The 23,170-nt window shown below is 28.6% G+C and overlaps 3 long non-coding RNA genes across 3 annotated transcripts; all 3 read left to right on the forward strand.

Moving 5' to 3' along the window:
- Positions 1-4,877: 4,877 nt before the first annotated feature.
- LOC111641427 lies at positions 4,878-5,445 on the forward strand. The gene is made up of 2 exons (XR_002759402.1): positions 4,878-5,070; positions 5,147-5,445. It is a non-coding gene; the product is annotated as an uncharacterized LOC111641427 (long non-coding RNA).
- A 2,396-nt stretch (positions 5,446-7,841) lies between these two features.
- On the forward strand, positions 7,842-8,444 carry LOC111641432. Its single transcript, XR_002759404.1, has 2 exons — positions 7,842-7,958; positions 8,028-8,444. It is a non-coding gene; the product is annotated as an uncharacterized LOC111641432 (long non-coding RNA).
- A 2,552-nt stretch (positions 8,445-10,996) lies between these two features.
- On the forward strand, positions 10,997-11,592 carry LOC111641431. Its single transcript, XR_002759403.1, has 2 exons — positions 10,997-11,101; positions 11,171-11,592. It is a non-coding gene; the product is annotated as an uncharacterized LOC111641431 (long non-coding RNA).
- The last annotated feature ends 11,578 nt before the right edge of the window (positions 11,593-23,170 follow it).

Genomic DNA, 23,170 nt, shown 5'->3' on the forward strand with positions numbered 1-23,170 from the left:
GGGATATAATTAATTATTTTTAAGATATAAAATAAATCTTAAAATCGAATGATATAATTATTTTTCATATTTAAGTAAGTTAATACGTCCTGCAACCTCCAAAATAATATTAATGTATGTGTAAAATATTAATATTAAAATTTTTTTTTTAAATATTAAAAAATAAAAAATTAATATATATGTAAAATATATTTTAAAAAATTACTTTCGAATTACGTAGAAATTTTCACAAATAGAAAAAAGTTATTAAAGTTTGTTGGAAACTGTTTACAAAAACAAATAAGAGAAAACAAATTATATGTGTTTTTTTCACCTGTAGCCTGGAAGATTTCTTGTTCGTTTTCGAGTGCTTTACAGTACTTCTTTTGCCGTCTAATATTCTTGATTTGCCTACCTCGGATGCTTTAATAGAGGCATCGAGCTTATAGCCCGATAATACGGAAGTTCGTTTGACTTTAATAATAGAGTTTATGAAGAAAAACTTCGTACTTGCATGTTTTATACTCGTTTATATCCTGGTCCAATTTTCACAACCTGACATAATGAAGCTATGGAAGCTACTGAGCATGGTTAAAAATTACGACAGCATCGGCGCAATTATTCAAGATATTACAGATTCCGACAAGTAAAGAATTTTCAGTATTGCTACAAATAGACTACATATTGATTATTGACAATCTGTGACATGACATAACGGGCAAAAAATTAAAAACTAATAAGCAGGCTTAAAATTAATCAAAACAGATGTATTCTGATAGTTTAGGGGTTAATTATACTTTCTATTTGCAAAAGTTCCTCAACTTTATCACAAATTAAGAAAAAAGTGAATTTTTAAGAAATTTTCGGGATTTCCCGGGATGAAAAGAATTTTCCCGGGTTAAAAAACAGCAGGGATTCCGTTGGAGAAACCCTAGTAGCAACCATTTTAATTCTTTTCGGCTTAATCCATTTATTTTACCTATATTCGTCACTAAGAAAAAGATAAAAACCCGTGTTTTTATTTTTTGTCGTGATTATGATTATGGAAATTCATGGTACAATAACTTTTTGGCATTTTTTCAGTAAAAATGTGCTCTCCGCTAGCATATTTGTATTTATTAGTTACGTTTGTTTTCACCCTAACATCTGATTACTGTAAGTGGACGTCATTCTTCTATCCGTCCATACGGATAGGTGTAACGATAGTCTACATAAATTATATTTTATTTTTTATCTTCTTTAGTAACGGTTAATAATAAAGAATCAACAAATTTTGAGCCTATAATGAATCCGCGTTTCATCATGTTTTCACTGAAAGATAAATATTAAGTCAACAAACGAAATATAGCCTATACAAAGTCATACAGGAATACTGCCAAAATTATCCTAATAACTATTCTTATAATTTTTACTGGAATCTAATTTTTCAGTTACTTTGTATTTATTTTAGAACTGAAATTTCTTTAATAATTTTTGTTAGTTGCCCTACAACATACAAAATAGATTTAATATGTTTTTATTCTTTCTGAAGTAACTAGATTTTATTATCTCATTTAAAACTGTGGCATGAGTTTCCTCAATTCCTATTACAAAGCATTTAAATTTTATCATCGCCTACTTTTTCAATGTCCGTAGATCAAGTGAAACGAACTTAGAACGAACATTAATGCTCACTGAAGAAATTTAGAGTTTATTGATTTAAGTAACCCTTCTTAGTTTAAAATAAACGGGTTTCTCTTGTAAAGGTGCCTCGTATTCGAGCTTCCGTCACCACCACCCACAATCTTTTGCGAAAAAACCTTTTGCTGTTTTGACAGGGAATTTACTATTCCCCCTCACAGTTATTGTCAATAATAATTACACTAGCAATGATTTGCTTAATTTCTGATGAAAAAAGAACTTTTTGTTTTATTTTAGGGGATAAAATTTGTTTAAAATAATTTTTAAACAAATTTTATGCCATAATTTCGTGATTTAACGATTTTCAAAGTTAATATTACTACGTTTAAATGTACAGTATATTTTGTTGTAAAAATACAATGAAATTGCTTCACAATTAGGTATGTGATAACTTGAATATGATGAACTACGCAGAGGAGAATCTGCTAGTATAAATCTGTCATATTATTGAGAAGTAACGCCTCTTAACTCGCGAAATTTATCTAATCCGAGGGGCTGGTCAAAACATCGAGTGGTCGTGGAGGGAACATGTCGATTCACGAGACGGAAACTGGACAATTTCCCTTTCATATGCTACCTATTTATTTATATATATAATATGGATTAAGATTACAAAGTATCAATATATACAGGTATACCTCGACTTACGTCGTTTCGAGTTACATCGTTCCCGATTATACGTCGTTTGTCAAAAAAGTATACGGAAAAAAAAAGTCAAGTTTAAGTCATTTTATTCGCCTTTACGTCCGTCCGCCACAAATATTGAAGTCGTAATATCACTAGAAAAGCGTTTAAAGCACATAAAATCATATTAAAATATATACATTTACAAGTATGTACTGTATTTACAGAACAGTACATGCATTCGTAAATTTACATTACTTTTTTCTGTACTCTATTAAAAACTAAAATTTATTTCTTTGTAAGCTTAAGATAGATTCTTATTAACCATATATTATTAAAAATGCATTAATAAATAAAATACAGATCTGGGAATAATAATTTATGGTTTTTCCTAGTGACAAGTAGATTCGGAGACAAGTAAATTCGACTTACGTCGTTTTTCGACTTAAGTCGTTTTCCTGGAACCAATTACCGACGTAAGGCGAGGTATACCTGTACATAGAATATATCGAATATACGGTACAGTACATATATGGCGTATAATAAAAGCTAAATACGCCTCGGAATATAGCGACTCTAGCTATTGGCTAAGGCCTTGGGATAGTCTATGGCCGCCGAACGAGAGAGCATACATAGATAAGATAATATACTACCTGGGACATCGTGAGAACTTTGTTCTTGTTAACGTAGCATGTTGCTCTCGTCATCAGGAAGAGGGTGGACAGGAACTACTAGTATCTTCTGACAGCCTGATTAAAAGTGTTTTCCCTTTTTATAACAAATTTGATGGCCAATTACAATCGTTCCTGATTTGGTCATCCCTTACAAAATTTTCTTTCTTGCAGGAACTTCAACATCATCTGAATCAAAGGAAATGTAAGAGAAATGCTGAAGTTAATAAAATTTTGCCTTTCCTTTACTTAAAATTTTTACTTTGATTTTATGTCAAAATTTGTAATTCTTTTTACTATTTAAACGTTTCCAGGGTTCTCACACTAATGCCGCACTAATAACAAAATATTATTACCCACAAGTTTCCAGAACGTTTTTGAATTTTGTCACACGAGGGCGTATGTCTTGGCAGCCATTAAGATACTGCTAGTTGTTTAGTGTAGGTGTGCAATCTTTAATTTAATTAAAAATGTCACCAATGAATGGTGGCATGCCTTATAAAACTAGTTCAGGTAGATATTGTGCAGTGGTTGGCTTCCACAATAGCCAGAATGTTCTGTATAAGTGGTTTGAAGCTGTATGCGATGTACACGAAAACACGATACATCGAGATTGTCTATATACAGTATTTTCAACCGTTCCAATTACATTCATTACCACGTGATGAAAATCCAAGAAGAGAATTGGTATCCAGCCATGCATGTATATGCATCTAGATAAATAACTTTGCCATCATAAGACACACAAGTCCATATGAAATGATTACTTCCAGATAGGGTTTGTGATGGATCTACATTTATCTTAAGGACACAAGTGTTTTGTGACAATTAATTAATTAAAATTTCACCTACTTTACCACTTGAAAAATAATAATAAGAGTCAAGACTCCTATAATTAAGCATTTCTCGGTAATCATAAGCGTTACATTTAGTAAAATATTCAAATATAGCTGGATATTCCAAAGGCGGCATTCTCTTATGTCATTATTCCACGATTTTATTGTACTAACTGATGAAAATAAATTAGAAAATACAAGTTTGTAGAAGAAAATATGCAAAAATCTGTAAATTTTACATTAGACTTGATATTCTAGTAATGCATCATATGTCCAGCTCACGAACGAGGTTCGGAGAATTTTTCAGTAGAAAAATTACGGCAATAGTTACAAAAATAAAATAGATTAGCGCCTTAACTAAGCCTGCACACATTAATCGGGATTACTTAACGAACCTGCGTTTAAACAGTGAAGTTGAAACGTTCAGTATCCAAATATCTGGCTTAAAAAGGAAGAAAATTAAGCGTGCAAATATGTGTGATACATATGAGGAATGAGTCAGTCACAGTTATCAAACCACGGTTTCAATTTTTACGATTAGTCAAAATCGAAACTAAACTTTAAAAGACTGAAAAAAATTCCGATCAGAAATTTTTCAAACATTTTCTGTAATGCAATACTTAGTACTTTTTAGTTTTTGGTTTGAAGCAATTTAAATGAAATGTTTGGTTTTCAATTGATTTTATCGAATAAAGACTACAATGTTATGCTTATATGTTAAATTTCATGCTGTTCTGATCAGTATTTTCTAAGATATAAGCCAAATTAATGGTTATATTTTGGACATGAGTATAGAAACTAAGACACTCAAACTTGCCAGGAATTAGCTTAGTGAAAACATCAAACAATATTATAAAGTACTTTATAATAATAATAATTATTATTATTAATGTAAATTATTTAGCAGACAAAATTATATTCAATATTATTAAAATGTAACTTTGGTTGTTAGTGTACTTTAGCGCATTATCAGTACGAAATATATAAGGAAATTTAAATTTTTCGTTTATAATTGTAAAATATTTTTTAAATTTAATATATTATACAAGGAAAATAATATAATCAAGAGTATTCAATATAAGTATCCTTTATCAAAAAATCGAATTTGTTTGACACGTTACAGTTCGCTAAATGAAATCCAAGTGTCTTTATTAAATTACAAGCATTGTTTCTCTTATAACGACACGAGTATTGGCTATATAAACCGATAATATCGTGTAAAAATTATTTACTTGGAAGAATGAAAGCGATAATTTTGATTTTCCTGCTCTGCGTCAGTAGTAAGTTTCTTTATCAATAGTTCAGTATATTACTTATAAAAATAAATTGATGAAGTGTGATTGAATTTCATTTTAGTACGATTCACAAAAGTTTCAAGCTTGACGTCACGCTATACTCCTTATCCTGGAAGATATTATAGAGATTGCTCATTTATAGAGCTAAGAAATGCTTGCCATAGACAATGTGTAGTACAGAAAAGGATTATATGCAGTCAAGTGTATCGTCACTGTCGTTGTTAAAAAATGGCAGTCGTGGAAATTTCGGAATTAAATTTTTAGATCTGACGTGATTCTTTCGTAATTTCGATATATCGTAATGTCATTTTTACAAATTTGTAATTTAACAAAATTAATAAATGTTAAATTTATTGTTTACGTGTATTTCTTAATATAATTTTTAAACACTTTCAGTTAAATTATAAAAATGTAAAAATAATTAAAAATTCTTTACATTTTTTAAATTATAATTTAATGTTAAATTTATATAATATTCTTTACAACGTGCTTTCAAATTCATTCAAATATTACAGTTCAATTGTCATAAACAATATTTAATGAATGAAGAAAAACAAATATGCGAAGAGAAAGATCATTTAAATTCTTCCATTAAATATGTTAACTTTTTCTCTTTAAATAAAGGGCAAAAATTAATAACTTATTACCCTACTTTTAGTTTTTTCGGTAAAAAGGTACGTCGCTATTCAGTCCTAACAACGAAACCCCCAACGGATAAGTTCGTTTTACTGTAAACGTAAACTCTAAAAACTTTGTAAATTTTTTTGTCGTCCCGATCTTAACATTTGTTTTATCAGCTTAAGTTGGGTAACTACTGAAGTTCATTTAATCAATAATTGCAGAATCTCAGCTTGACAAATCTACATTGAGTGCATAAAAGCCGCTCTTATCAATATTATTGCGTGAAAGCATACCATACCTTGAAAAATCATTATGGATTGAAAAGATATTCTAAATTGTTTATCTCCTGCATCGCTTCTGATGTTTATGTAACAATAACTAAAAATATAAACTGAATAATTCAATAATTTGTAAAAGATAGGGTTTTAAATTCTGAATTGCTTCATCGTTATTTTTTTATCAGTATAATATTAGAAACAGAAACTGTTAGAATATTTCTGGATACAAACAAGTAATAATAATAAACCATTAGCCATTCAATGACACATGTAGTAATTTGTAGTAGGCTAATAGAACATCTTTTGAAGATGATCTATGAGTCATATGACTATCACAGATAGTATCCGTCTGTAATCAGCAATAGCTGTATGCTATTAGTTTCTTAAGATCATAGGAAACTTACGTTTTATAGAAATTATCGTCAACATTTCAGTACTTTTTGAATATATAATCGTAACAAGCAATTACTTATTGTGAAATCGTCACAATGCCTTGCTGCAGTTTTTAAATTATTATTATTATAAAGTTATTAAAAAATCCTATAAAAGGTGGCCTCTTATAACATTTTGACTTGAGTCACATTCTTCGTATTTTTTAAACTTGAATATTATTTTTTGAAAAAACCAAAATATCTCAAAATTCAACAAAATTACTTTTATTGTTATTTAAATTTTATATCGTAGTATAAGAGAAAATTATCGGACTTCCTTATGTATCTTTAACCTCTTACTAGAGTACTGGGAAAGAGTTTTGTGTTGCAATTATCAAATTGAAGACCTATAGATTTCCGCTCGGTCTTTAGTCATTCCTTCAGCGCTAAAACAGGGTTACATAGATGAAAATCGAGACCACATATGGAAAGCTTAGGGCCACAGACCCAATTAGCTATAAGTTCGTGTCACGTGATTTTTTAGATCAAAAGCCTTATTTTTAAAATGGGAATGACTAACGCTAATAAAATTTCCATTATGTTTCACTCCGGTTAAGATGTGTTTTTACCACTGTCTAGCTCTTATTTCCCTTGACTTATAAAACTCCAAAATGTAATAGCATCTTTACCTCATATACAGAAGTATTCTTGACAAATTCAAAAATATTTGGATCATGAAATCCCGAGATATAAAGCAAAATACCGGCCAATACTGTCGAGTGGGAACCGAGACATCAAAATTGACCGATCATTCCTATGTCCAGCCGAGGAAACTTTAAAAGAGGAGGAATTTACAATTTGCTAAAAAAAATTGCTTAATGTTACAACTATTATTTATTTACAATTAGCTTGCGTCTTCACATTTGAGCGAACAAAACATTGTCTTATAAAGCTTCACTCATGCTGGATATGCTCGTTACATTATTTTATCGTTCCAAACCTAAAGAAAATTTGAAAATTGTCTGTTAGTTGATAGACGGTGATACATGTAAATTAATACTTTTTTTATTACGGACCACAAAAATTGATATATGGTTACAGTTCTATCATGTAACGAAATCATAATTATTTTCCTATTTTATATTAAGTTAACAGAGTAACAATTCTACTATTTAGAGTAAAGCAAGTATAGACAATTTCCTTAATGATAAGCATAGATAACTACTATATACTATGAATAGGCTATAAAATATAGAAAGGAATATTTAGTAGAAACAATATTATTTGTTGAAATCTTTATTGTTTTTTAAGAGATGAGAGATTTACCGGAATTATTCTAGAAATTTTAATATTTGATATTCAAGAAATATTAAGAAATTTTATATTTCGCAGAAAAATGAAATTGCGAAAAGTTCTAATATTTCTAAATTAAATTCTTATTTAAATAAATTTTAAATAACGATCAAATTATATTACATAAGAAATACAAAACTTTTATACTTTGAACGTTGTGTAGTATTTAAACTGCTGAAAACAGAAAGACAATCAAATCTCATCTAAACAATGAAGGCTTTGCTAGTATTCTTCCTGATTTCTATTGGTGGTAAGGACAGTTACTTTAATATTTTAGTTAGTAAGTTACGATAAAAATTTATACATTCTTGATTTTTAGGAATATCCACATTAGTTTCATGTCAAAGTACGCATCGTTCGGAAAATTTTTATGATGTCTACAACCTTCGACTTTGCACTGACGAAGAAAAAAGTGGAATTTGCGAATTTCTTTGTGAGACTGCTAAACAACGTATTTGTATCCTATCGTCTGAGCATTGCAAATGTTATGATTTCTGAGATGATAAAGTTTGTTGTTATTGCGGTAATAGTTTATAGTTTCTGATCGAATTTCAACGTACTTTTTAATGAGTAATTTTCGAAATATTATAATAAAAGTTGCTAAAATCATAATTTTTCATATTTTGTTGTTTAGTTTAAGATTTTCAAATAAATTAATGTTCTGTTTGAATGGGCTTGAAGAACGCTTATTTGTTAAAACTAATTTTTGTTTGTTAAATAAAGATAATTAAGTTTAGATAATGCATTCTCATTGTCGCAAAATGAACAGAAATTAATTTCACATATTATTTTAAATATTGTAGAATTTTTTCTATCAAACTTTCATGTTTTAACTAAATAAAGGTTTTTCTATTTTACTTTCAGTCATGAATTTTCAATCCTTATGATAATTTTTTGATGTAATGGATGCTTATCATTACTGTTAATTTGATCATTAACGAATTAGCTTGGCCAATTTAAAGTTTATGATATTTTAAAATGGTATTCGAGATAGTTACCACTAGAGAGCAGTTACATTTGTAACTGCTCTCTTTATTTTTATAGCGCAATTATACAGGAAATTATCGTTTACGTTATAAGATCGAAAGGATTAAAATTGCTTACTGTATTTATCTATACAGTATATATAATAAAGGTTGTGATTTTTTAAATTTGTTTTAGTCGAAATTTTCATATTAATTACATGACACATTGTTGTATGATTCGTAATAATTCGTCAACACTATCAAATACAAATAATTTTCAATCTTTATGTTAAAGGGTCTTTCGATTATCAATAATTAGTTAAATAATTGATAAAAGTCATTATTAATTTCTTTCTATAACTCTTTAATTACTAGTGCATAATTTTAAAATTAATCCATTCTTATTATAAAAGATAATTTGATCGTTTTGAGGCTGTGCTGCTGAAAATGTGCAGACACTCATCTTAACCTCTCCTCTCTCAATAATTTTGTAAATAAATATACATTTTTCTTTAAATTATTCGCGTACTGTCGTGATAACAGGAACATTACTGGTTCTTGTTGGACCGATATTTCCAGGAGACTCTACAGGACCACATCGAATCTTTCGGATTATTGCGTTGAGCAAGATAAGTACAGTAGAGCGTCGTTTATCCGAATCAATTGGGGACTGGGGTGGTTCCGATAACTTATTTTTCGGATAACGAATCATGTACGAAAAAATGTATTAATTTATCCCATGTTGAAATTTTTTTCCGTTGCGTGTCGCTTCGCGTTGAATTTTCGTCGATGTTAACCCTAACAAAGACTATTGTATCGTTAAAAATTAATTTTTTATTTTGTACAAACAAAATAAATTTATTGAAAAATATAAAAACAATAAAAAATTATACTTCAGATGTTAATTTAGTATCAAAAACGTAAAATATTTGAGTAGCCCGAGAAATAGCCAAAGATTGCAGCGCAACAGCACTAGCAAAAATTTAAATTTGCCGACTGGAATGCTTTCGGATAACGGACGTTTCGGATAACCAGCTTTCGGATAAACGACGCTCTACTGTAACACTTGCCATTTTGGAACTTTGTTTTTGTGAACGGTTTATAAACACTTCACTTCTGACCAGGACAGGTGATGTACTGTACGAACAGATGTCTGGGAATAAACAGGTTTTAAACGGATTAATAATTTTTTATTACGGACCACAAAAAATTATACATTGTTACAGTTCTATCATGTAACGAAATCATAATTATTTTCCTATTTTATATTAACTTAACAGAGTAACAATTCTACTATTTAGAGTAAAGCAAGTATAGACAATTACCTTAATGATAAGCATAGATAACTACTATATACTATGAATAGGCTATAAAATATAGAAAGGAATATTTAGTAGAAACAATATTATTTGTTGAAATCTTTATTGTTTTTTAAGAGATGAGAGATTTACCGGAATTATTCTAGAAATTTTAATATTTGNGTGCATAATTTTAAAATTAATCCATTCTTATTATAAAAGATAATTTGATCGTTTTGAGGCTGTGCTGCTGAAAATGTGCAGACACTCATCTTAACTTCTCCTCCCTCAATAATTTTGTAAATAAATATACATTTTTCTTTAAATTATTCGCGTACTGTTGTGATAATAGGAACATTACTGGTTCTTGTTGGACCGATATTTCCGGGAGACTCTACAGGACCACTTCGAATCCTTCGGATTATTGCGTTGAGCAAGACAAGTTTATACACTTGCCATCTTGGAACTTTGTTTTTGTGAACGGTTATAAACATTTCATTTCTGACCAGGACAGGTGATGTACGAACGGATATCTCGTACAAATATCTGGAAATAAAAAGGTTTTAAACAGATTAATACTTTTATTACGAACCAGAAAAAATTATACATGGTTGCAGTTCTATCATGTAATCATAATTATTTTCATATTTCATATTAAGTTAACAGAGTAACAATTCTACTATTTATAGTAAAGCAAGTATAGACAATTCTCTTAATGATAAGCATAGATAACCACTATATATTATGAAATAGGCTATAAAATATAGAAAAAAATATTTAGTAGAAGCAATATTATTTGTTAAAATCTTTATTGTTTTTTAAGAGATGAGAGATTTACCGGAATTATTCTAGAAATTTTATTCTAGAAATACTGTATTTGATCTTCAAGAAATATTAAGAAATTTTATATTCCGTAGAAAAATGAAATTGCGAAAAGTTCTAATATTTCTAAATTAAATTCTCATTTTAAATAAATTTTTAAATAACGATCAAATGATATTAAATAAGAAATACAAGACTTTTATACTTTGAACGTTGTGTAGTATTTAAACTTCTGAAAACAGAAAGACAATCAGAACTCATCTAAAGAATGAAGGCTTTGCTAGTATTCTTCCTGATTTCTATTGGTGGTAAGGACAGTTACTTTAATATTTTAGTTAGTAAGTTACGATAAAAATTTATACATTCTTGATTTTTAGGAATATCCACATTAGTTTCATGTCAAAGTACGCATCGTTCGGAAAATGTTTTTGATGTCTACAACCTTCGACTTTGCTCTGACGAAGAAAAAAGTGGAATTTGCGAACTCCATTGCAAGATGGCTGGACAAAGGATTTGTACGCGAACGTATTACCCTTGCAAATGTTATGATTTCTGAGATGACAAAGTTTGTGGTTATTGTGGTAATAGTTTATAGTTTCTAATCGAATTTTAACGTACTTAATGAGTAATTTTCGAAACATTATAATAAAAGTTGCTAAAATCATAATTTTTCATATTTTATTGTTTTAGTTTAAGATTTTCAAATAATTTAAAAACATTATTCAGTTTCAATGTGTTCAAATAACGCCTTCAGACTATTTTAAAACTAATTTAAAAATAAAAAAATAGTTTTATCAAAGTCTTTGCAGTGGAAGATTGTCGTTTCCGATGATTGGACATGGCGAGAGTAAAGACGTTTTGGTCTTTTCACGTATTTTTTCTACTATTTTTTTTTTTTTGTTAAATAAAGATAATTAAGTGTGGATAATGCTTTCCTGTCGTCGCAAAATGAACCGAATATAATTTTATATATTATTTTAAATATTGTAGAATTTTTCTATATCAAAATGTACAGCTTTTAACTTCTAACTTATGAATTTTCAATTATTATAATTTATTGGTCTAATGGATGCTAATCATTACCAGTACTTTGATCATTAACGAATTAGCCTAGCTTATTTATAGTTTATGATATTTTAAAATGGTATCCGAGAGTTACCACGTACATTTGTATCTGCTCTCTTTATTTTTATAGCGCAGTTACGCAGGAAATTATCGTTTACGTTATAAGATCGATAGGATTAAAATGACTTACTGTATTTATCTACACATAATAAATGGTTGTGAATTTTTAAATTAAACTTGTTTCAGTCGAAATTTTCCTATTGATTATACGACACAGGATTTCTTGTTATCTATTTTTGTTTTAAATGGTTTGGTGTTAGGCACCGAATTATAAAATTTCATCAGAAAAAGTCATCAGATTGTTCTCGCTAACAAAATCAGAAAAGCTAAATGACTTCAATATTGCAGAACAGCCGACTGTAAACAATTGATAATTCGAGGTTGTATGAGGTTAGTGAATAAAATAACGTTGAAAATATAAATTTACGGTGTTTAAATAAACTTATTCTTGTACTGTATCATACGAACCATATATGTCAGAGTAACTTCTAAATGAAAAGATACTCTATTTGAAATTATAAAAAGAATTCCGTAACTTGAACTCGGAAGAAAGTGCAGTTTACTGGTCGTACGGAGCATGAAATCTATACCGTGACCTTGAAACATACCGTGACCGAGACAGATCTTAAACACATGCCCCAATACACGAGATTTCTTTCTCTCGCGTCATTCCGTTACGGCTTCTTTTAATTGTAAACACAACCAAACATTTCACCTAATTTCGATATCTGATTGGAATTAAATCTGAAATCTCACAATCACATATTCTTGTAAACGCTTATATTTTCAAGTAATCTGCAGTTTATACTGATTAGTAAGAACTGCATTGAAACTAGAATATATTGCATGACATATATCCTAATGATAAAAGTTATATTTTAAAATCATCAGTTATAATCTTAACTTTTAATAAATAGTTTGAGTAGGAATTCCTTACACGTTGCTCTTTCAACATGGCTAATTTTACTCTGAATCACACTGATCTATCATGGACAAAACTGAGCTTCTCACATTTATGAGCTTTTTTCATATACTCTCGGCATGACAAAATGCAATAACTTTTGAAACTCCAGTGAAAATGTGCATAGCGTTAAATAATTATTTATTTATTTTTGAATGTAACATTATCATAATTTTTTTAATATTTAAAAAGTGATTTAAGATGTTATGAATATACTAAAAATGATATTATTTCAGGGAAAGAAATGTGAGACCTGTTACATAGTTCAGTAGAATTGAAATTCGATTGGATATGCAGGCTTTATGAACTAAATATTTTGTCAGTGATTTTTATAGTAAATAGAGACGAATCTAGAAATACTGAAGAAAAAATATAGATTATATATATATAGTAATAGGTTCTAGCTTCTTCGGTAAGGTTTTATTCCCATATTAATTTCTACAAAACGAGAGATATTAATATGGAAGTAAATCCTTAATTGTAATCTTTACAAACAAATGCAGAAAAATGATCATTTCTAATAATAATGCCTAATAATTATTATTATGGCTTAAATCGCTTCCTGAAATAAAATATACGTTGCACAAATATATATAGGCCTATTTGTGGCAATCGTTTTAATTCTTTTCACATTAATCCATTTATTTTACCTTTATTCATTACTAAGAGAAAGAGAAAAAAACCCGTGTTTTTATTTTTCCTCGTGCTATAATTATGGTATTATATGGCACAATAACTTTTTGGCATTTTTTCAGTAAAAATGTGCTCTCCGCTAGCATATTTGTATTAATTAGTTATGTTTGTTTCACCCTAATATCTGGTTACTGTAAGTCGACGTCATTCTTCTATTCGTCCATACGGATAGGTTTAACGATAGTCTACATAAATTATATTTTATTTTTTATCTTCTTTAGTAACGGTTACTAATAAAGAATGTTAAAAATTTTGAATCTTTAATGAATCCGCGTTTCATCATATTTTCACTGAAAGATAAATATTAAGCCAATAAACGAAATATATACAAAATCATACAGGAATAGGGCCAAAACTATCCTAATGACTATTCTTATAATTTTTACTGGAATCTAATTTTTGAATTACTTTGTATTTATTTTAGAGCTGAAATTTCTTTAATAATTTTTGATAGTTGCTCTACAACATACAAAATAGATTTAATACTTTTTTATTCTTTTTGAAGTAACTAGATTTTACTATCTGATTTGAAACTGTGGCATGAGTTGTCTCAATTCCCATAACAAAGCATTTAAATTTCATTGTTAAGTTCAATTGTAACATGTGTCAGATATGTATCAGGTGTGTGGATGTCAGCAAGTGTTGATGGACAGTCCACAGCTTTGTCACACGTGTCAGATGGGTGAGGTAATATATACCCTAAGAATGCGGGGGAGATTGTCCCGCCTAGAGAGGGAGAAATTGTGAGAGAGGGAAAATTTGTGGGCTTTCCTTTGTTGTGTGTATCGAGTCAGTACTGATCGGGGAGCTAACCAGAGTGGGTAGCTGTGTGGCTGGTCAGTATCCAGTATTCTAATTATCAAATAATTGTCGGGTGCCGGAGTGTTGCTCGATTGTGGAGTGCCAGAGAGTCACTTGCTGATTTGGAGACATTAAAGTGTAATTGTGTTGTTATTGTTAGAAAGGAAGTATATACTGTGTTCTTTTAGACCGTGTAAACGGGAACATTTTACACCACCATTATCACAACATTTTTCTACAACATTCATTATCGCCTACTTTTTCAATGTCTATCAGTATTATTGGATTAGAGAATTAATCAACTTTCATTTTATCCGCAGTATTGGAATCTTACTACATTTGTTGTTTTTCCGGACACGTTTAAGACGGTTATTCCGAACAAAAGTAAGGTGTGAAAATATTTATTTTCAAAAGGAGAATCTTAGGTTATCCAAACTTCTTGATTATGTTGCCATGAAATGAGTATAAAGCATATAGGACTCACATTAAGACAGATTCTGGTTAAAGATCTTTGGTCACATTTGACATTAATATAGAATCCAGTGAGATAACTTCAAGATTCATTCGTAATTTAAGCAATTTCACAAAAATTCTAGTTATTGTTAAAATACTTATGACGTCTTCTAAACTCTGAAGTAAAATATATTTTTACTCACAAATGCAAATAAAAACTTGTTCAGTTGCACTGTCATACGTTATTTACAATAATTTTTATGAACTGCATTCATGTAATTTTTACATATAAATACAGTAGACCCCCTATAAAACGGGTTCATATAGTTCGGATTGACGGCGAAAAAATTTCGACCGTATTCGTACAAGCACGCTAAAAAAACTCGTATAATTCTTTAAAACGTCATCGCAGACTCGTGTCGCGACAGGATTGGTCGAACCTAGACTAATAGCAGATATTGCACAAACCGTTGAGTTTAAACGAGCAGCGGACCTACCAAAACCCATTTATTTAACGTCCATAAAAATTATATTTATATTAATGATGTCTTCAAAGTTCAGAGAATTTTTCGCAGAAAAATAATTTATCAGGAAGCACGCGAGCGCCATTCGATACGCCGCTCCACGACGAAAGCAAGCTTAAGCAATGGCGTCGTGGAACGGTGCACACTCGGTAAGTAATCCTACAATTTTTTGTTTATAGCATAGTTTATATGAATTATTCCCAAAAAATTATATGTATTTTGGAAATGTTGAGTCGAATTAGTCTAGAATCGATTAATTTTATGGAAGAAAATCTTTCAAACAGCCGTAGTCTGTAAACTGCATACGTACCGGGCTGTGATTGGCTCACGTATGTAAGGACTCGTAGAAAATGAATTTCATAAAAACCGGAACGTATCTACCGTGTTATAGGGGGGTCGACTGTATATCTAAATAAAAACTTACTTTCAAAAATACAATATAATGCCATTAATATTTCATAAACGCATTCTTCTTTGTTTAAATTGAACTATTTGTAACGAAGTGATTAAAAATATTAGACACATAAGTTATTGTCAATAATAATTACATTGGCAATGACTTGTTTAATTTCTGAGAAAAAAAGAACTTATTTTATACAACTTTTATCCCATAATTTCTTGATATAACGAGTTTAAAAATTAATTGTACTATGTTTAAATGTACTCTATATTTTATTGTGAAAATACAATGAAATTGCTCCACAATTATTTTATGATAACTTGCGCAGGAGAATCTACTAGTATAAATCTGTCATAATGCTACTATTTTTTGAAGTATTCTGTATAATTGTGCAGCTGTAAATTGAAAACTTCGAGAATATTGTTATTATAAAATGCTAACGGACAAATGAGAAATAGTTAATTTTAATTTAAGTTTAATTTAGTTTAATTTTAATTATTCTATTTCTATTACATCTCATTTACTAATCGAATCTTACTAAACGTAATTGTAAACGAATTTTGTATTATTCTTTACTCCATTCGAAATGATTTTTGTATTATTCTTGTTATTTTTAGGATTTTGTATTGATACGGGAGAGGAAATCTTTTGTCTACAGGATAATTTCTAGTGTATTTATAAATAGATAAATATTAAACAACAACTTTACAATAACAATAAACTACTTTAGACTTAGAAATTTTTGTATTTTATATTTTATTGATTTTGTTTATGTCTGGACGTAAAAATAGATCTTGTCGGCTTTTTGGCCACAAAAGTTTTTCAACTCAATTTGTTAATTTGCTATCTACAAAGTATAATTAAAAATATTTAGATATGTATAGAATATACATATCTAAATTACATCTATATAACAAATTACAGTACATCAATGTTGACAACTCAGAAATGATTTTTAAAATATACATGTATTAATTTTAAATATAATTATTCTATTATTCAAACAACAAATAAATATAACATTTTCATCATTCAACATTTTCATTTATTAATATTTGTTCAATTATATCTAATGCATTTAATTGCATATATTTAAATTAATGCGTTATTTAAATACATACATTGTTACATTAGTAACAAATACAGTGGTACCTCGGTATACGTCTGCTTTAGAATATGTCCAATTCGGAATACGTCCTGTTTGGACGAAACAAATTTTGCTCGGTATACGACATAATTCAATTATACGCGCCATCAATGAACAAGTAGCACTATCGGTGTACTAGACCAGACTAGACGTTCGCGGTGCAACGGTTTATAACTTTGTTTAATTTCTTCTGATTTTAATTTGTAAGTAAAATTTTATTTTTATTATTAATCACGAATCCCAAAAAAGGCAAATGAAAAGCGAAAGAAAACTAAAAAAAAATGACTAGAATTACAATGGAACTGATGAAAGAGATTGTTGAGAAATACGAAGGTGGCACGCGTGTTCGAGATTTTAACTGTTGTTTACCGTANGGAAGATTAAAACCTTAAATTTACTTAATGTAGACGCATAAATACTTGGACCCCTATATTTAATTCTAGCCACGACCCTGATATACAGAATATTTTTATTCTGTATATCAGGGTCGTGGCTAGAATTAAATATAGGGGTCCAAGTATTTATGCGTCTACATTAAGTAAATTTAAGGTTTTAATCTTCCTTTAAACTTAAAATAGTTATATAAAATGTTAAGATTAGTTATTTTGTTCTAATATATTGTCCTTTTTTGAAATCATTTGAACTGATGAGTGATGAGTGAATTGCAAAAACCCATAGAGTATTTTCAAGAATATAATTTAAAACATTTCGAATTTTTCTCAATGAAATAAAACATATTATAATTTACTTATTGTCCTAAATAAATAAATAAATATTTACAAACTCGAGGCAAAATTATTGAAGCAAACTTTGGGTACATTTAGGTACATTCTGACTCATAATCAAAACGTAAGAAATATTTAGTAATATAACAACATGAAAATACGTGCATATTATATAGCATATTTTCTTTTTCTAGGCAATAAATAATAATATTAATATAAGTTTTTATAACTATATTACGCGTTTGAAAAATGATTACTATTCTATGATTGATGATAAAAAATATTTTCAAAATAATAAAAATTCGAATTATTTACTTTTTTAAGAATTTATTTAGAAAAATTTTTTATGTTTAAAATACTGGTTACGAAGCTCAATTGTTTCTGTATTTAACAAAACAAACCGCGTCGTTCTCAAGCCGAGTTTACATTAATTAAAACTTCATGATTTACGACGATAAGGTGTCAACCAAGACCTGTTAACATGGCGTAGGGTGCGGCGTGCATTTTGAACCGATTCGTATTAAATATATACAAAGTTCTATAAGTGCTTACGATATGTTTAGTTTTTTGTCACATGCTTATAATAATTAAATTTTGATTACTAATTAATGATTATTACGCGAGTAAAAAGAATTACACTGCTTAACTCTATGCAATCAAATAATTATGCCCGTCTTATCTAGTCGTGTACACGTATTTATAAGTTTATAAACGATTTAACGGCAAAGAAATGAACCGAAATCGTAATTTTTAAAAATATTTTTATTAAAACAAAAAATTATAAAAATACAAACCAAGATTTTCAATTACATACAAATAAATCACGATATACAAAGATTCGTAACAATTCTTACATATAAATATTTCGATATATATACAAATTATATGTACTGTACAAGCAAACACATTAACAATACTTTTATTATATTACTAATTTCTAAAAATTTAATTTGATAATAATGAATTAGATTCTGCTAATATATATATATAAGATTATTCGTCATACGTTACCCAAGTTTACAGAATAAATTAAACAAATTACCATTAACCATTCACAGAATAAATTCTNTACCGTATTTTTCGCCGTATAAGACGCACTTTTTCTCTCCAAAATCGGGGGGAAAAAAGTGCCTGCGTCTTATACGGCAAATACAAAAGCCCACCATGGCCCTCCGCTGCCCCTCCACTTCTGCATACATACATAACCGCAGGAATACTCGGCCACTCCGTTCCCTTCCACCTCTTGGCGCCGTCTGATACCAGGAAGCTCCGCTCTGCCTCGCACTGGCTTTGTGCGGTCTTTGCCTCGCGCTGCGATTGGCTGGGCGAAGAGGCACGTGCCTTCGCTCTCTCCCGCGCTGGCTTTGTGCACTTTTTAGAGTCTCGTAAGCCAGCACGGGAGCGGGTGAAGGCACTCGTCTCTGCGCTCAGCTAATAGCAGTGATATATGTAGTATGGTATATCTGAATGAAATATATCATATTTCATACCACCCCATCAAGATGTCAAAGCAGAAGAGACTGTTTATGATAGTAAAGATAGCTCTTAGTATGTTACATGGTTGACATAAAATTTTTCTTAACTGCTGTTAACTTTATACAGTTGATATAAAATATTTTACTACAGAATTTGGTTCATAATCTTTTTTTTTCTGAATTTGCCTCCTTTAAAATTGGGTGCGTCTTATATGCCGGTGCGTCTTATACGGCGAAAAATACGGTATGTGATATAGGCCTACGCGACGAAAATTGCATAGACCTATATCACATAAATGAAAAAAACAATGTAACCTACATAACGTAACATAGCGAACGAAATGCAAGCTAACAATAGCAAGGGAGCATAACATAAACAACGTAACGTATTCCAACCGAAAGTAACTGACCGTAACGTAAAAAAGTGCAACGATCGCTACGTAACCAAACTTTGTTTATGTTATGCTCTTTTGAATTTTTTGTTTGTGTTAACTCGTTCTATGTGTTACGTTACGTAGATTACTTTGTTTGATCTTATTTACGTGATATACGCATTTTTAATGTCGCGAAACCGTCTATTTTATAATATGCGGAAATAATTATTATCGGAGATCACGGGGCATTCGTTCGGAAAAAAATCGTATTCTACATCTGGCAATATTTCTACTTCAATTATAAGTAATTCCTCTAATGCGTTTAATGGCGGAAAATACACGGCGAGAGGAAAAAATGGTGCAGAATTTGTTCCTTAATAGCTCATAAAAGATACATTTTTTTTTTTTTTTTTTTCAGAAAATGTGTGGGTTTTAAGTTTTGGGTATTGTACTGTAGTGTACATCATAATTCATTACAGTAGAAGTTTTCACCGTTTATAAGTGCCGTGTCTGGACATTAAAGTCTATCTTTTCATTTGTGTAGTTATTCAAAAACATACAAAAGTATATGTTTTATTAAATATTATTTTATAATATATTAATATTCATAGACGCATGCTTCTTTGCTCTCAACAAAAATACAATACAATAATACCAATATTCATTTCGATGGCTTTTTGTTTTATCATATTCTAAAATTTAGAAAATTTATAAATATTGATAAGAGAATTTAATAAAATCATTTACCTTTTACTTCCAATTAACTTTATGAAAATTATTAATATTGCTGCTACTATAATATGAAAACCACAATATAGAAAGTAGTTGTACTAACATTTTAAAACAAAAAATAAAATAAAACATCCTTATTAAGATTTAATTGCCTACAAGTTTCCTACTACTTATTACTTACAGTTGCCATAATAACATACACTGTACGAAGAATAGAAGTAATAATTTTCAAAAAATATATATACATTTTGGGACATTGTAACGGACTAAATTATGAAATAATATAATTTAAAGACAATATTATAATATTCTCATTGTCGTTGAATACAGTAAAATATGGTTACTATTATCAACTCTTAAATACAATTAATAACAAGGCAATTAATAACAATTAATAACAAATAAATTAAAAACAAGGCAGATGATGTTATGATGTTAGAACTGCATTTAAATGTACTTAAAAATTTGGTAATACCGGCCAAACCATAAAAATGAAAGCTTATAATAAAAACTAGAGTAGTTTATATATAAAAAGAACAAAGATTGATTAATCTGACAAGGTATCTATTCAAATCTCTAGTCTGAGACGGAATAAAATTGTATTGAGTAGAAATTCCAAATACAATACTTGATTTCAATAGTAACTACTCATTATATTCGAGTATCAATAGCAACACTTATTAACTTTTAATGAGTAATCAAGTAATACCTACTTGTTAGTGCATTAATGCAGATATCTCGTTTATCAAGTAGATTAACTCAAAGTTGATTAAATTAAATTAAATTGACGGGTTGCACGTAACCACTGATAAGTAGTAATGATTGCTCATTTTTAAAAATAAAATTAAGTTATATAGATGATTCGAATTAAGTAATATATTTTTTAAAAGACATGCTTTAACAAAATTAATCTTTCGTACTAACTTTATACTTTTAATATTGGAGAAAATAAAGTCGAATTTAAAAATTCATTTTTAATTCGTTATAATTATGTAATAAAATTTTAAATATTCGTGTCATTTATACTCTATTTAAAATATTTAAATAGGATTTATTTTCTTGAAGTTAACAACTGTTTTAAAGTTATTCAAAAATATATTTTATAGAAATATTTATCACAGTAAATATATACATTTGTCTTTAATTCGTGTATAATCAGATAAAAATTACATAAGAACTTAATTGATAAGATTAAATAATAGTCTATATTTTAACAATAAAAGTAGTTTGCACTTAAATTGCACTTAAATAAAACGATTTAGTTTCTTATTCTGTTTTATTTGTTGTGTCAACAAATAAAATAATAATAATAATAAGCTCCAAGAACATAAAATTATTATATGTAAATTATTTTTACCTTTTTCGTTTTATCAAAATTATTCATGCAAATTCTTCAACACTTAAATGCTTTTTTATATATATGAACATCATTAGTTTATTGTGAAATAACATAGGCCTATATGTTATTAATTCAATTTCGTATAAGTACAGTATTTCTTAATTACTTGTAATTAAAAAGTAAAATATATTTCAAAATACTTAATATTTTCAGATACTTCTATTTCGAAATATACTTTGTTTCAAAACAACAAATACAATCATTACATTTTCAGTAATAATCAAAAGGAGACTTACCAAAGACTTGTTATTGTGAATAAATTCAGTTGAATGTGGTGCAGTTTAAAAGTTAGAAAGTAATAACATATCAATAGATTATTGTCAGATTTCGTTGATTATTAATTGGTTATATGAAATATCAAGAATTTGTTTATTACAGGAAAAAAAATATGCTGTACTTGAAATAATTTGTGAACAGTTCTTTGAACTTTTAACAAAAAGAATATTGTTTAGAGACTATCAAATTTTTCACAATGTTTCAAGTTTTACTAATTAATTTTATACAAATATCTTTCTTTCTTTGTATAATCATTGGATTAGTGTATAATATTAATACAGAATAAGCTGAATTTATCTTGTTTTACCAGTAAACTTGTAGCTATTCTCATATGCCATCTAGTAAATGCTACGTATATTTTTATAGTTAATATCAGTTTGACGTCTTAACTGATAACTTCGTAAGAAAAATGTGAAAAATTTAATTTAAAATAATTTTTAATAAATAAATTAATAGTGTTTAAAAAATAAAGCGAATAATTTAACAATTTCAATTCCATAATGTCTCTTATAAAGTGTTTTTGTGTCTATAAATGCTATATAAATTGGCATCAAAAATCCGAAAATTTTACATTAGACTTGATACTCTAGTAATGCACCATATGTCCATCTCACGAACGAGATTCGGGGAAATTTGTAGTAGAAAAATCACGGCAATAGTTGCAAAAATAAAATAGACTAGCACCTTAACTAAGCCTGCACACATTAATTGGGATTACTTAACGAACCTGCGTTTAAATAGTGAAATTGGAACGTTCAATATCCAAATATCTGGCTTAAAAAAGAAAGAAAATTAAGCGTACAAATATGTGTGACATATAAATTAATGGTTATATTTTTTGGACACAAGTATAGAAACTAAGACACTCAAATTTGCCAGAAATTAACTTAGCGAAAACATTAAACAATATTATAAAGTACTTTATAATAATAATAATTATTATTATTATTATTTAACAGACAAAATTATATTCAATATTATTAAAATGTAACTTTGGTTGTTAGTGTACTTTAGCGCATTATCAGTACGAAATATATAAGGAAATTTAAATTTTTCGTTTATAATTGTAAAATATTTTTTAAATTTAATATATTATACAAGGAAAATAATATAATCAAGAGTATTCAATATAAGTATCCTTTATTAAAAAATCGAATTCGTTTGACACGTTACACTTCGCTAAATGAAATCCAAGTGTCTTTATTAAAAATCACAAGCATTGTTCCTCTTATAACGACACGAGTATTGGCTATATAAACCGATAATATCGTGTGAAAATTATTTACTTGGAA

Source organism: Centruroides sculpturatus, unplaced genomic scaffold (genome assembly GCF_000671375.1).
Source record: "Centruroides sculpturatus isolate CEXI.00-Female unplaced genomic scaffold, Cexi_2.0 scaffold1563, whole genome shotgun sequence".
Lineage (NCBI taxonomy): Eukaryota > Metazoa > Arthropoda > Arachnida > Scorpiones > Buthidae > Centruroides > Centruroides sculpturatus.